Consider the following 16589-nt stretch of genomic DNA (forward strand, 5'->3'; position numbering starts at 1 on the left):
TACTGGGTTTCCCGAAACGAAGAATGAAAACCTTCATGGGTGTATGCTACTGTTATGTGAAGTCATTGGTATACAAATAAGTGCGGATGATATAGTAGCCATCTACCGTGTTCCTACACGTGTAACAAACGCACAGACCCCCAAAAATATCATAGCAAAAATGAAAACCCAGGCAATTAAGGATTCAGTTATATCTGCAATTCGAAAGAAAAAAGGGCTAACCACCGATGACATTGGAGTAACAAAAAATAACGTTTCGCGACGCATTTATGTAAATGAGCATCTCACTCCTTTTTACAAATTGTTACACAGGAAGACCAGAGAAGCAGCTTCTACTGCTGGATATCAACATGTCTGGATACGAAACGGCAAACTTTTCGTCCGAAAAAAACGACACGTCCCCGTCTATGAGCATACTAGATTACGAAGATTTAAAAAAAGTGAAGTGAACGTAATAATATTTTTCTTTATATTGTGCTTGATATGGAATACAAAATCTGTTTCAAGAGGTGGGCCAAATGCATATAATGTAGTAGTATACAATATTATCTTACAATTCTATTACCTCTTTTATAACATACTAAAGTTTTACTTAAAATCTATGTATATATATGTACTATATATTTGTATATTATCTTTATTTGTACATGATATACCTAAACATAATTTTCGGATGTATTCAAATTCGTTCAGCAATAATTCATCCAGTAAAATACACAAATTAGGCCAAACACACACACATTTTAAGCCACATTATTTCTTACTTTATTGCAATAATGTATTCGTATATACGTGATCGTAACCTTCATTTATTGTATCAAAATGTTCGTGGCCTAAGATCAAAATGCTTACAATTATACAATAACATATTACTACATAATTACGATATATTACTTTTTACTGAAACGTGGCTTCATAAGAATATTATGGATACAGAATTGTGTGACGACAGGTATGACCTCTTTCGTTACGATCGTGACTGTCTATATTCTAACAAAAACGGGGGGTGGAGTAATGGTCTGCACGCGGCGTGAACTTACTGCTGAGTTGTATACGGAATGGCAAGGATCACCCGCAACTGAGTCCATATGTATACGTATACCTGGGCGCATACTTAATTCATCATCAAACCTTTTTATTATAGTAGCATATCTCCCGCCAGACTTGAACGATTTACCGACGCGTTTGGATTGCATTAAATTGAACACACAACATATTATTGATAAATTTCCATCGGACAATATTATTTTAATAGGCGATTTTAATTTAAACTTCATATTGTGGAGTGACAATTATAATTATACGTTGTCTAATTCCAACTCTCGAATGCTTACAGACACAGCCACCTCCTTTGTGGAACATATGTATTTCTTTGGTCTGAATCAGTATAACATAAATAGGAATGCCGACGGCAATACTTTGGATCTGTGTTTTAGTAGTTTACCTTGCACCGTATTACGTAGTACACAACCGTTAATAAAAGAAGATCGTTATCATCCCTCACTAGACATAAGGGTTTTAGATTTACACGTTGTCCCATTCAAAACTAACAAGGAACCTTATTTTAATTTTCACAAATGTGACTTTTCAGCTATGAATAATTATTTAAAATTAACTGATTGGAATGAATTATTGACATGTGACTCTGTTAATGAGGCTGTAGACGCATTTTATACTAAAATACAGTTATGTTTTTCTCTTTTTGTACCCACCTCAAGAGGGTCCAAAAACAAGTCGTTTCCATTTTGGTATAGTCGGGCCTTAATAAAAATTATTAATGAGAAAACAAAATTACATCGAAGATGGAAAAAATTTGGCAATCCTAGGGATTATGACGAGTTCTCCCTGCTTAGAGAGAGACAACATCGCGTACAAAAACTTTGCTTTTCCCAGTTTGTAGATAGCTCGGAAAAGCTTATTAAAGTATCTCCAAAATATTTCTGGAAGTATGTCAAGTCCAAGAGAGGTGGATCTAATTATCCTCAGAAATTTACGTTTAACGACAATACCTACACAGATGGTCATAATATTTGTGCAATATTTAATACATTCTTTAAAAGTGTGTTTATACCGCCAGCTGCGACTGGGTTCATATTACCTTTAGATGAGTACTTATGCACTGATACTCTGTCCCGCATTACAGTAACAGAAGATATGGTGTTAAAAGCACTTCGCTCGCTGGACAGAAGTAAGGGGGCCGGATGCGATGGTATTCCTCCTATATTTCTTGCTTCCTGTGCAGACGGACTCTCATTTCCAATTACAATTCTGTTTGTTAGATCACTCAAAGAGTGTGTATTTCCTACCGTCTGGAAAAAAGCTCAAATTGTACCAATCCATAAAAAAGGATCTAAATCTCTAATCAACAACTACCGTCCTGTATCCGATTCTTAAATGGAGAATAGGCAAATTGATGTGGTCTATACAGACATTGAAAAAGCCTTCGATCGAGTGGACCACAATATACTTCTCCGAAAGTTAGAATATTTGGGCATACATGGAGATCTGTTACGATGGGTTCGTTCTTATTTGACTAACCGTTCTCAAGCAGTAGTGCTGGGTGGATATAGATCTAATTTTGTCACAATTTCCTCTGGAGTTCCTCAAGGGTCGCATCTTGGACCTCTTTTCTATAACGCCTACCTGTTTGACATACATAGTGTTTTTAAAAATGCTCGGTACATCCTATATGCGGATGACAAAAAAATTTATATGAAGGTTGCCTCTGTTACTGAATGTGAGCGTTTACAAGATGACCTCAATAGACTAATTAATTATTACAATCATAACAGAATTTCTATCAGCATTGGAAAATGCCAATGTATTAGCTTCACACGAAAAAGAAACCCTATAATATTTCCCTACCATTTTAACGGAACTTTAATTGAGAGAAATGAAGTAGTGCGTGACCTGGGTGTATATTTTGATAGTAAATTGACAATGTCTACGCATATTGATACGATTATTAGCAAAGCTTACCGTAACCTTGGTTTCCTGATAAGAACTTGCCGTCCGTTTTCTGACCCTGTTAGCTTTAAAATAGTATATTATGCGTACGTACGCAGTGTATTAGAATATGCAAGTCCAGTTTGGTGCCCTAATTATAACACATATATCAATCGTATTGAAAGCATACAAAAGAAATTTGTACGGCATCTCAATTTTGTATGTAAAAAAGCCTCTACAGCAGCTAGCTATGAGAACATTTGTCAAACTTATGGTCTTATTACATTAAAAGAACGTCGCCAAGTACTCGATATGGGTTTTTTATATGATGTTATCCGCAGTCGTCTCGACTGCCCTGAAATTGTTGAACTTATATCTCTAGCAACACCTAAACGCCGCACCCGGCACACACCTTTGCTTCGGGTTCCACCTCATAACACAAATTATGGTAAAAACTCCGTGTTTGCGAGACTACCAAATACTTACAACGAACACTTTTCTTGCATTGACCCTTTTGTAGGGTCAAAACACAGTTTTCTGTGCCATGTAAAACGTCACTTTCAGCCTTCGGATTCCTAATTCTTTAATAATAATATGTTAGTAAATGCTTATGTTTGATTGCCTCTGTGGTGTAGCCGTTAGTGTACGCGGTACGTATGCCACACTGTAATTTTGGAATATTAATTGCGGATCGAACAAAATAATATTATCTTTATTTATTTATTTCTTTTCCACCGTGCTTCTGTTCTCTTCGGTATGATTATGATTATAACAAAAATATTCATTTATTAATACACCTACATGTATGGCAATTTATAGGGAATTTTACTGGTATGTATGTATGTATTTATAATATTTATATATATGTTATATATGGTATGCTTAATCCGTATATACGCATGTTACTATGACATCGTCTATTTATCGTTATATTAATTTGCCCGCCTTTTCTTTCTTTTTTAACTCTCCACAAAAACCGTCTGAAATGTAACTTAAGTTGTAAAATGAGTAATTGTTATTGGCTTTCAAATTTTGTTAAACTGTTATATATATGAAATTGTTAAACAGCTGTTATTACTCTATAAAATAAAAAAAAAAAAAAAAAAAAAAAAAAATGTGCAGGAGCGGGTGCGTAGTGGCATAATCGATTCATCTCTTTCTTTCGCTCGCGTCGTAATTCCTGATGACGTCACTTGCGCATATTGCACCTTTTCTCGATTTGAGTCTTACTCCTTATACTTAAATTCAAAGGCTTATAACTTTTTGATTTTTTACACGATTTTAGCATTCTTTCCGTATTATAATTTATATAACGTAAATATTTGATAAAAGTAATGAACTAAAATGACTCAAACTCAAAAGTGGTTTGCATTCGTCAGTAATTACGTACTTGGCATTAAAGCCAAATATAATATTACATACTACGTTTGACCCCCAAAATTCCCAGCCTACGACCCTGGTAAGGGCGACAGCCTTTTATTCCCTCTGGTTTTGATGTACGAGAGCTACCCGCTCGTAAACGGACAAAGGGACAAACTCATAATGGCGTACATAAAACATTAACAGTGGGATTTGGGTAGCAGTCGCAAAAACAAATCCATTAATGTTATTTTTATACTTTTTAGGGTTCCGTAGATGCAAATTTGTTCACATGTCGCAAAAACATTAAGTTCCTTATTACACTCAAGGGTGATAGTAAACGTTTTCATTTTTTTTCTATCTTTATTTAAGTTTTATTGTTTCTTTTTTCATACGTAAAGTAATCCCACTGCACATGATGGTAAGTGGAGTATAGATGTCGCAGTAGTCAAAGTTGCGTTAATGATGAAATGTGTATTCGTCTGCCAAGTTTGAATTTCCCGCCCTCTAAATTCGCCGCCCGGGGCACGGGCCCTGGCTTGCCCCCCCCCTAGATCCGGGGCTGACTGAGAGTGTTATAAACGTAAGAGTAGACAAATATAATGAGAAAGCTTCGAACTGCTATGCTATCGGGAGCTACACGTGTTATTGTGAATCAACCATAAAAGATAGACATATGCTGTCGTGGGATATGTTTTATATAATTTTAAGGCGAACATTTCCGTCATACATGATTTCTGTGTAGCTTTAACCATTAAGGTTGTACACGCGGCGGAAGCTTAAAAAATGGAGTAACTTCTCCCGTTTTCCCAACATTTCCCTTCACTGCTCTGCTCCTATTAATTGTAGCGTGATGAAAAGTATACTATAACCAGCACAGGAGTATGACAAATAATTGTACCAAGTTTCGTTAAAATCCGTCGAGTAGTTTTTGTTTCTATAACGGTTATACAGACAGACAGACAAAAATTTTACTAATTGCATTTTTGGCATCAGTATCGATCCCTAATCACCCCCTGATAGTTATTTTGGAAATATATTTCATGTACAGAATTGACCTCTCTACAGATTTATTATAAGTATAGATAGAATAGATAGATTATTTTCGAGAAGTATGCCAGGATCGTGCAAGTGGCAATCTATAGTCTCTGCCTACCCCTATGGGCTTAAGGAGTGATACTATATATGTATGTATGTATGTATTATTTCTAGTGGATCTGGCAGACGTTTCCTGCCACAAACTGCATTTTATGTAAACTACCTCCCAGCTTTAAAGTCTCGATAACAGCGCCACCTATCGAGTCCAAAATTATTTTATAATTCAAGCAGGGGCCTTATTCTCTATCCTGCACGTTATTTTGACAGTGCGTAACAAGCACGTAACACAACGCATCATGTTTAGGACTATAGAAATTTGGCTTACAGAATACCATTCCACGCACATTTCTCGAAGATAACATGACACTGCCGCGTTACGCGTTTACACTATCATACAGAATAAGGGCCCTGGAATTAACTAAACATACAAAAAATTTGAAGCTAAGTGTATACGACAGACAAGAATGGCGTAACTTTGTGTCAACCCTCTGACCCGCCGTGGGAACTTAGGACCAGAAGAGAGAGAGAGAGAGAGTGTATACGTAAAATGTTTAAAAAAATGTCACACTAATTGCTAACGTTTCCCGTTGATTTTGCAAAATTATTCATTGATACAAACTTTGTTCTGATAATTAGGAACACAACAGAAAAGCTGACTGGAGCCTTATTCTCTATGATAGTGTAAACTCGTAACGCGGTCGCGTTACGTTATCTTCGTGAAATCAGCGTGGAAAGTATATTCTGTACGCCAATTTCTATTAGGGGTCGCAATACCGGACCATTTTTCAAAACCGGTATTTTCGGTATTGACCTAAAATAAATTCCGGTATTCCGGTATTTTCGGTATTTCCGGTATTTGAAGAAATATTAGAAAAATAGGAAATATACATTTAAGTTAGTAATTAAATGTTAAATTTTAATGACAGCTTAGTGGTTAGTTAAAGGCTGAATGAAAAGAGATTATTTTTGTAAGCCAACGTTCATGCCGTGCCGTTCTGATTTCTGAGAGCTGACTCAAACCTCACCTTCATTCTACCCTTTACCCCCTCCCTGGTTTTATTTTGATTAGAAATGATCGAGTTGACAGGAGAAGGGGCGGAGTCGCTATATATTTACTTAGCGACCTGAATTATAAAACTGTTATATCTTTCTCTGCTTATGCGCAATTTTAGTTTCTTGAGGTTTGGGTTAAGAGAGTGAAAACTTTACTAGGTGTTATTTACTGTCCCCCATCTCTTGACTTATCCAGTCTGGAAACAGTTCTGGATTCTATAGGATCAGAATATGCTCAACACATCATCATGGGTGATTTAAATACTGATCTCCATGCCGGCCACTCTTCCCGATCTCGTAAACTCCTTACTGTCCATGACTCTGCTAAACTGCACGTCCTATTGCTGCAAGCCACCCACCATAACATGGATGGTCACGACACTTGGCTTGACATTATCCTCACCTCTGCTCCTTCCCCTGTTTTCTCCCACGGTCAATTTCCCGCTCCTGGCTTCTCTCACCATGATCTTATCTACATGTCTTACGCCCTAAAACCTCCCAAGTTCCCCTCTAAGATATTGCACTTGCGTAGTTTTGGTCGCATTGATGCGGATAAGCTGAAAGGAGACGCTGCTAACTTTAACTGGAGTCACCTATTGGCAGCACCTCTGTTGACGATAAAGTCGCAATTTTTAACCGCGCTGTCACTTCACTCTTTGATACCCATGCCCCTTTAAAGAAAATTAAATTAAAACGTCCTCCTGCACCATGGATTACACATGGGGTTGGGATGGCAATGAGACGAAGGGATCGGGCTTTTTGCCAGTACAGAAGGGATCGTTCGGAGGAGAACTGGTGCCTTTTTAAGGCTGCAAGAAATCGGTGTAACCAGATGGTACGTAATGCTAAACGCCGACACATTCTCAGTAATATTTCTTCTTCCTTGCCAGCCGGTATCTGAAGATTCCTCGGAACTCTGGGTATTGGCAAAGTTAAAAACATAGATCTCCATCGTGCGACTATTGGTTTGGATGACATTAATCAACATTTCACATCTGTTATTATGATTGATCACCAAACCAGGAGTCGTGCCATGGATTTCTTAGCGGGTCTATCCAGGCCTAACATTAATACTTTTCATTTTTCTTCTGTGCCGTTGGGTGAAATTAGAAAAGTCATCCTGTCTATTAAATGCAATGACAACATCAGTCGTCGCATGATAATCCCTATCCTGGACCAACTTATACCAATAGTGTCCCATATCATTAACGCCTCCCTCAGCACTGGTATCTTTCCGTCTTTGTGGCGGAGAGCTATTGCTATCCCTCTTCCTAAAATTCCTAACCCATCACTTACTAAGCATTTCCGTTCCACATCCATTCTTGCTTTTCTCTCCAAAGTACTCAAGGCATGGGCTCACAAGCAACTGTCTGAGCATGTCCACCGAAACAACCTACTGTGCCCACTCCAGTCTGGCTTCAGGCCTGGCCATACCACTATTACTGCACTCCTCAAAGTGACTGGCGATATTAGGCGGGCATGGAGGATTCCAAAGTCACTGTTTTTGCTTTGGTTGATTTTTCCAACGCCTTCAATACAGTCAGTCACGACATTCTTCTTGCAAACCTCTTACATCTTATAATCTCGCCCAAGGCACTGAATTGGTTCTCGTCATATCTTCAGGGACCCCAACAGTTGGTGCGCCTAGACGATTCTTCGTCTAGCTGGCGTGATATAGACTGTGGCGTCCCTCAAGGCGGCATACTCTCCCCATTATTGTTCTCTATCTTCATAAACCACTTACACAAAATCTTCAATGTGCGTACCATCTGTATGCTGATGACTTGCAAATTTATTGTCAGGAGCAAGTCGATTGTGTGTCCACAGGGTAGATAGAGTAAATAAGGACTTTACTTATATCAAAAATTGGTCCGACACTTTCGGTCTTTCGGTAAACCCCGCGAAATTGCCATGAAATACCAGGTCATTATTGTAGGCAGCTCAAGGCTTTTAAACAGGTTCTATTTTACATCTATTCCCCCTGTTATGTTTCTTAACTTTGTTTATCTGACAGCTTGCTGTTTGTTCAGCTTTGTTAATCTGACAGCCAATTCAAGTTGTATCACAATATTAACCAATTACAACGGCCCTACGTCTACGCACTGCTGCCATGCCGTCAGCACTGAAAAAGAGACTTGTTATCACAGCAATGCTCCGTCCTTAGGTAAATAACATCTATGAATTATGGGAATAGACTTTAAAGAACAAAAAATATTTCTAATATGTTCTAATAAAAATAACAATTACCAGTTAACACCGCTATGCTTAGAACAAAACAAAAGTAGCAATATAGCCATAAGCCATGTATTTTGCTCGCTCTTAATAGAATATACGCCTATACGAATGAAGGAAAATGCAAGCAGCTTAAATTTTTGCGATTTAAAACTCGGGAAATTAATAATTATACACACATTTTGTACTGAATTTTATTTTTATAAAATACCGAAAATCCCGGTTTTTGTAAAATCAATACCGGTATTTTAAAGTTCTGAATTTGGTCCGGTATTCCGGTATTTACGAAATCCGGGATACCGGTTTGCGACCCCTAATTTCTATTGTCTTAAACGCGACGCGATGCGTTACGTGCTTGTTACGCACTGTCAAAATAACGTGTGAGATAGAGAATAAGGACCCTGATTGCTTTTCTGTTGTGTTCTTAGTGGTCGGTCGTTCTCAAGTGATGCTCTTACATATACATGGCAAGTGATTTTTATTCATTCAGACAAATTCATAAATAAAGTCGAAAGAAGATTTAAAGCGGTCGTAAAGTCGCAAAGGATCTTGTCTGCCATAATAATTAGGTGATCCCTCAACCGCATACAAATAAGGCAAGAGAGACTGCAAATTAGTGCTCGAAAAAATGCCGCGCAATTTAGTGATTTGCTCTTGGTTAGAAATTTATTTGTTTTATTGTTTTTTTCGCTCGGTATCGGCCCGGAGTCCGAAATTTGTGTCCTAGAAGTATACTGTTTTTTTGTTAGTGGACTTACGTTAATTGGATAGCACATAAAAATATATTCAATAAAAATATGGACTATAGTTTATTTACCGCAAAATATAGTGTGTGAGCTCTATCTATATCACTCATTTTCAAGACACGAAACGTGGTCTCGTCTGAAAATAAAATGCTATGAAATCAAACTGCCTTTGTCAAAATCATGATAAGCGTATTAACGGTTATAAAATATTTGATTAAACATAGTTTAGACTGCCCTACACCTTACATTTGTAGAGGTTATATTCGTGACACCCTCGCCAAAACTAAGCGTATCGTATACGCGGTACGATTTGAAGATTCGATGCCTGGACAGCAACTTTAGCCGGGCGCGAATATTCGAACAGCAAGAATAAAGGTTCCCGATTTTAACTTATAGCGGCTTATAGGAAGTCGCCACTAGACGACCAGATGGTTGCGTTCCCATATAGAAGAGAAAGATCCGTAGTCACTTCCACTGCCCTCCATAGCAAAGCGGGATATAAAGTAAAATCCATAGATGTTGCACCTGACCGGCCGCGGTTACTCCGGCGGTTCCCAAAGTGGTATTCGAGTATATGCTGCGCGTCGCGCAAATTCTGCTGCCGCAACTCAGAAACAACTAGCGCTATCTATTGTTGTGCATTATCACTACAATTATGTTAATACTTAATCGATTATCTTACAGTTCTAGTGATGTTGACTAGATGGCGGTGTATATTAATATACAAAAATTTGCGGCATGCGTTTTTCACATCAATGTCTATTTTTGTCGCCAAGCAGCAGAGTATTGTCAAAAAACAAACAAAAATAATTTTAGCCTGTCTTTACAAGTTTTTATTTAACTTGCAATGTTTGTTTGTATGTATGTACTACGTATGTATGGTCAGGTTGAATCTTGCAACTGAATTTAAAAGTAGTTACCAACCGTTTGAGATGAAATTTTGCACAAACTTTTAGTTTGGATGACAATGCCTGGTTAGTTAAGTGATGTCATTCTAAATCCAATATGGCGGACGGTCCAAGATGGCGGATTAGTTATTTTCAAGGACTTCTGTACTTATATGAATATCAAATTAAAAGGATTGGTTGAGAAAATATGAGTAAAGTGACATTTCTGTTCAACCTTTCGAGGAGATGATGTACTACTGCCCAGCTCGGTAAAACTTATAATAATAATTATGTATATATATATATATATATATATATATATATATATATATACTGTATTATATACTCTACTACTGAGAGGGATGAGGCCATAGTCCACCATGCTGGCCCAGTGCGAATTGGTAGACTTCAAATACCCTTAAAATTACTATAGAGAACTTCTCAGGTATGCAGGTTTCCTCAAGATGATTTCATTCACTGTTAAAGCATGCGATAATACACAAAGAATACACACATAATTTTAGAAAAGTCAGTGTGTGCCCTTGAGATTTGAAGCTGCGGACAATCGTCTCGGCAGTCCGTTTCACACCTGGTTATCGCCGCTACGATAAGACTTATAGACACCTATAATCAAATTATAACATAAATTCGCCATTGTGACTCAAGTAAGTATGTAACGTTCCGGGATCAGCTGCGTATATTCGGATTTAAACAGATATTTTTTTTGATCTTACCATAAAATACTGTTTTTTTTATAGGTGTGCTATAGTTATTTTACAATTTATTATGAAAAATGCTTATATTTCATCAAAATAGTATTGGCAACCCTACTAGTCACGTTCTCAGATAATTTCAATTTTACAGATATGATTCTTATTGATCAAACTGTTAAGTAATACTGGTGAAATTGTTACATATTTGTATCCAATATGGCGAGAAACTTTTGCTACCAATATGAGTTAAGAATTATTACTTACTAATTGTGTCTCTGCTTACCCCGAGAATGATGGCGTGAACAAGATTACTAAAGATTATGCAGGATGTAATATAAGTTATAAAAAAAATACAAAAGATTACACCAACATTGCGTTACCAGCAACATCGTATTTAAGTAGTCGCCATTACTGTTTGTAATTGAAAAAAAAATACAACACATGCGCCATAAGTGACTTTTAATGAATACTTTGAGCCAGTATTAAAAAATATATAATTTGCAATAATAAGTACATTATTCTAAGAATAATAAAGGATTAATATAAAATACATTACACAGGGGCATTTTGAAATTGCGTTAATAAATGACCACATACTTACAAACAAGGGAATGTCCAAGTTATTTTCAAGAAGATAAGTATTTGGTTTCATTCAGTAACAAAATATCAAAATTACCCTGTATATTTTTTTTTCATCACAACCAGGTAAACGCTAAAGGATTTCACCTAATGTGATCTCAACCCTAACATGCGCTTCTGAAATCATAGACCATGGATCCTGTTGAAATTATACTCAGATAGATCTTGCAAATGGTTTATTCACCAACAACTTTTGAATTGGTACAGATATATAACCATAGAGTATACCTACACAGATAACCACAGACATGGCGTAGGCAACAAAACAGAAAACATTATGCCACAAATATAATATGTTTAATGTTCTTCCAACGGATCTGAACCGTCATGGGCGCCGCCAAGATTAGTATTAGCAAGGTGCATTTGTACATACGCACTTTAATACATATTATAATTTAGGTTTCTTTAAATTCAAATCACGCGGGCTTTTGAAAATGCTTTATCATAAATAAACCTCTTTGGTCGATAGTTCCAATCGTTGCAGATTTATTCAATAAATAATATGACACTATAGCGTCTTACTCATGTTTTCACAATGTCATTTAGTAGATTAAATATTTGGAACACAAAAAAATATGCAAAAACGACAAGTCACCAATCATAAAGCAGTATCATAAAATGATAACCTATTGACTTCGTATCGCCTATTTATTTAATATGAAAGTTAAATATTGCCTTCATGGCGTAATTGTTCGGTACGACTACCGAACAGGTCACGTGTTCGGTCCTCGTGTTGGGTAAATAGTTATTGAGTTTTTCCGCTTAGTATGAATTACTTTGCAGGCTGCAATTTGTGTTCAATATGGCGATAGGCTCGCTCCCTATTACAACATGGGACGGTATGGGACGAAATACACATGAGTTCGTGTAGGTACTAATCGCCGCTCTACTAGAATAAATGGAGCGTATTTGTACGAAGGTCAAAGATGAAATTGCGATCTACTGCTCAGTTAGGGTCATGAATATTCGATGCTCGTCCGGAGTTTGAGACCTTGCCCTATATACACGCCCTTTGGCGCACTAGGAGTATGTCCAATGTAGTTTACAGATATTTTAAAATGAAGATTGTTGATGTCACACTAACTTTTTGGACATCTTGGAGTCACATCATGACTAAAAGCTGAAATGTTAGGACTTGAAAATTATACAAATCGAAGATATCTTTTCAAATAATTTATATTATTTAGTCGCTTTTTGTTTAGTATCCGCTAATATTATTTGATATTGGCGAAATCACTAATAGATAAACGATGGAAGCTGCTATATAAAAGATGTTCTTAATCTTATTAAAAATCATAACGATAACATTGACGTATATTCTACCGATGAAAATTCGTATTTTTGTATTCCAATTTTTTTTAAGTCCTAGAGCTAATGTGTCAAGTAACTGTCCGAATGAAGTCAACCGAGTTGGGTAAAGAAAGGAGTAAACGTTGTACCCTATTGTAAGCACGTTGTGCGCACGGATGAGTGCGAAATTTGTCCTTATTAAAGTTCTTATAGAAGTGTATAACATCAAATTTACTTATAACATGGGTTACAAATATAAAATTCGACGAGTGAATGTCAACCATTGTTGAACACTAATTGAAAAGCGTGTAGATATTTCACTTTTCTTTTCTGAAGAAGATTCCATGGTAAATAAAACAGCGTGGATATTTTTTATGTTAGTAATAGAATTAAATATATCTATATATACAAAATGAATCCCTATTTCCCTTGGTCACGCCATCACACGTGAAGGGCTGGACCGATTTCACTATTTTTTTTCGTTGTGTTTGTTATTGTCAGGAGAAGGTTCTTATGAAAGAAAAAAATGAAAAAAATTGTGCGGAAAATTAGAAAATTTAAGAAAACTTAACGAAAACATTAATTTTATATAACCGTCAATTGTTTGAAATAACTGTCAGCGATTGGCAGAATGCGCACTGTAAATTCATAGTTAAGACAGAACAACGTCTGTCGGGTCAGCTAGTTATTTTATAATCAAAAAGTCTTTTATAGATCTCCGTAAATTTGTATCAATATTGCTGCGCGGTTGATCTCTAGCTGTTTGTTTTTAAACTGAGGTAACTGTACATGTCAATTTTACTGATAACTCAAGATAAACTTGATTTGTGTTTCGAACGGATTCTTCTACATGCGGCATTTTATGCAACATATGTTTTCGTCAATCTTAATATCTTACTGATATCCGAAATGTAAAAACTTGCAAGAATTCGAAACTGAAAGGACTTGGTTGTTCACCACAGTCTTATTTATAAAAAAAATCGCAAAGTTATGCATAGTTAAAATACAAATTTACTCGATCAGATGTAAGTCAAAACCCGCCGTCTTGGCTCTTAATAAGGTTTAAATTCGGAAGCTATTTAAGCAATTCTTAACCACCTCTTTTAGTTAAAACAAGTTTATAAGTAAGTTATTATGTCCCGGTTAACGTAAGGCTGTTTTTATTTCAAAAAAGTGCCTTAATTGCATATTTAGACAGTATACCATAGCTGGATTTTTGATGTCAATGCTGTATATTTATTTAATTAGGTACACCAACATCATACATATCCTTAAGTCTAGAAAACATTGAAAGTAAACAATTGGCGGATATGCGTGCCACTTACATAACGTGACCAGACGTCCCGTTTTTCCGTAATCGGTCCCGGTGTCCCCGCAAAAAACTCGGGGACACAAAAATTGTCCCGTTTTTCGAAACCGTGCGAAAATTTAAGAACCGACCGGGCTGCTACTTGACTACAATGCCTACGAATCTTTTCTATAATGAATAAAATGTGGACATCTCAAAAAACTCAGTTACAGATTCCAGTTTTGAAAACGATGTTGATAACTAAAGTCAATATATTAAAAAAAAAACAGCTGTAATAAAACAAATTTGTTCTTCAGGCAAATATAAATAAAACTTAACATGAATATATTATATAATATTTTAAATTTATAATTATCTAATAATATAATCTTATCTTATTTTAATAATATTATAAATGCAAAAGTTTGTAAAAAGGTTTGGATGTTTTTTATGTTTGTCAGAAGTAAACGCAGAAACAGCTGAACGGATTTGTATAAAATTTTGTATTTAGATCAGGTTTTGTTCTTAATTTTATCTTTATAGTTCGGGAAAACGCGATTCTCCCGAATAATTTTTTTCATTGTTTTTTTTTTATACTTGACGTAAATAAACCGATGTCCCGTTTTGAGACGAAAAATAAATGATCACGTTACACTTACAGGCATACTCAACATTCATTTTATTTGCTATTTTTAAGTGTTCCGTATCGCTAAAAGGAAGCCTAATAAAATTACTTTGTCGTGCTTCTGTCTGTCAAGAAACTTTTTCTCAGAAACGCGTAGAGGTATCAAGTTAAAATTGATATCAAATATACAGGTCTACAGTCTCTTTCAGCTGTGAAGAAATTAAACTTGCAAGTTAAAGCATTGACATAGATGTGTTCCGACTTGATTCTTTAGCCTCATTTAAAAAAAAAAAGTGTATTGCACTTTAGAGTCTAAGCAGGGATACCATCACTAATTACAAATCTGAACAGTATTTTGACTGACTTGTAGTAAACGCAAGCCCATTTCGCATGTAGTGTTCACATCTAGAAGGGCACAATGTTATCCGAACCTGGTTATCGCATGTACTATATATGATTTAAAATTAATATTGTACCGAGTTTTGTGAACCAAAATAAAAAAAAACGTAATATAAATATACGTCGCATATTTTGGGACTAGATAAAGGAACCAAAACCTTACTTCTTTTTAACCTGCAATCATAAAATCTAGCAAGAAGCACTCTCTACCAGTTCATGTAAAGAATAAATCTAATAACCGTAAATATGTGCATTCATATAAAAAAGCGAATATATTATTACTTATTATTTGCCAGTGGTGCATAGATTGTGTCTAGGGTCCCAACGGCATGATAAGTTTACCTTTAACCTAGTTTGTCTTGTGGTTAGAACAATAAAGTTAACGTACAATGTGTGCGAAGTTTGAACGGCACCCTCGGTGCGCAAGACCGACTTCTCACTTATCTGTTTTTATTTACTCTTACTAAAGATTATAAATCTGACAACAGCCGAATTATTTATAACTTCTGATGATATCGGGGTACAGATAAATAAGTTTTCATAATATGTTGCAATATGTTTAATTCCGGGTACACGTTTTGTGAAGAGTTTAATACAAAAATTGTTCAGCCAGTTTTTTTTTAACTATACTATTATATAAAGTTGAAGAGTTTGTTTGTTTGAATGCTCTAATCTGTAGTACTACTGGTTCGAATTGAAAAATTATTTTAGTGTTGGACTGCTCATTTATTGAGGAACGCTATAGGCTATATAACATCACGCTATGACTAATAGGAGCAGGACATCGATGAAAAATGTTACAAAAACTAGGAACATTTATTCCTTTTGAGAGCTTTCGTTGCGTGCGCTACGTATAATGGTTAGTTACGCGAAAATCATGTATGACAGAAAAGGTGAGAATGCTTGACTGTCTCGGTATAAAATTCACGACAATTTGATTTAAAGCATTCAAGAAAACTAAAAAGCTATTGGAAAATTGAATTTGAATTGAAAATGTTAAAGTTTTACAATAATCCTTTAAATAATATCTGTATTTTAAGCGAACAAAGTTGCTGGCAAAAGCAAATTACTTATATATTCACCATTCGATTACTTATGCATTATGTTGGTAGAATGAGATTAATTTCAATTTATCCCAATTAGAAAAAATGTTTACCTGATAATAACTTGCTGAAATCCAAATTTCCATTTTCTAAATGGCTAGAAGAATTATTTTTTTACATTACAACTAATTAGCTTCATTAGGGATTTATTTTTATAAATTTTGTTGATTTTCATCCATTGAGATTTTATCATTTGGCTACATTCCTACAC

Source organism: Manduca sexta, chromosome 9, assembly GCF_014839805.1.
Source record: "Manduca sexta isolate Smith_Timp_Sample1 chromosome 9, JHU_Msex_v1.0, whole genome shotgun sequence".
In the NCBI taxonomy this organism is placed as follows: Eukaryota; Metazoa; Arthropoda; class Insecta; order Lepidoptera; family Sphingidae; genus Manduca; species Manduca sexta.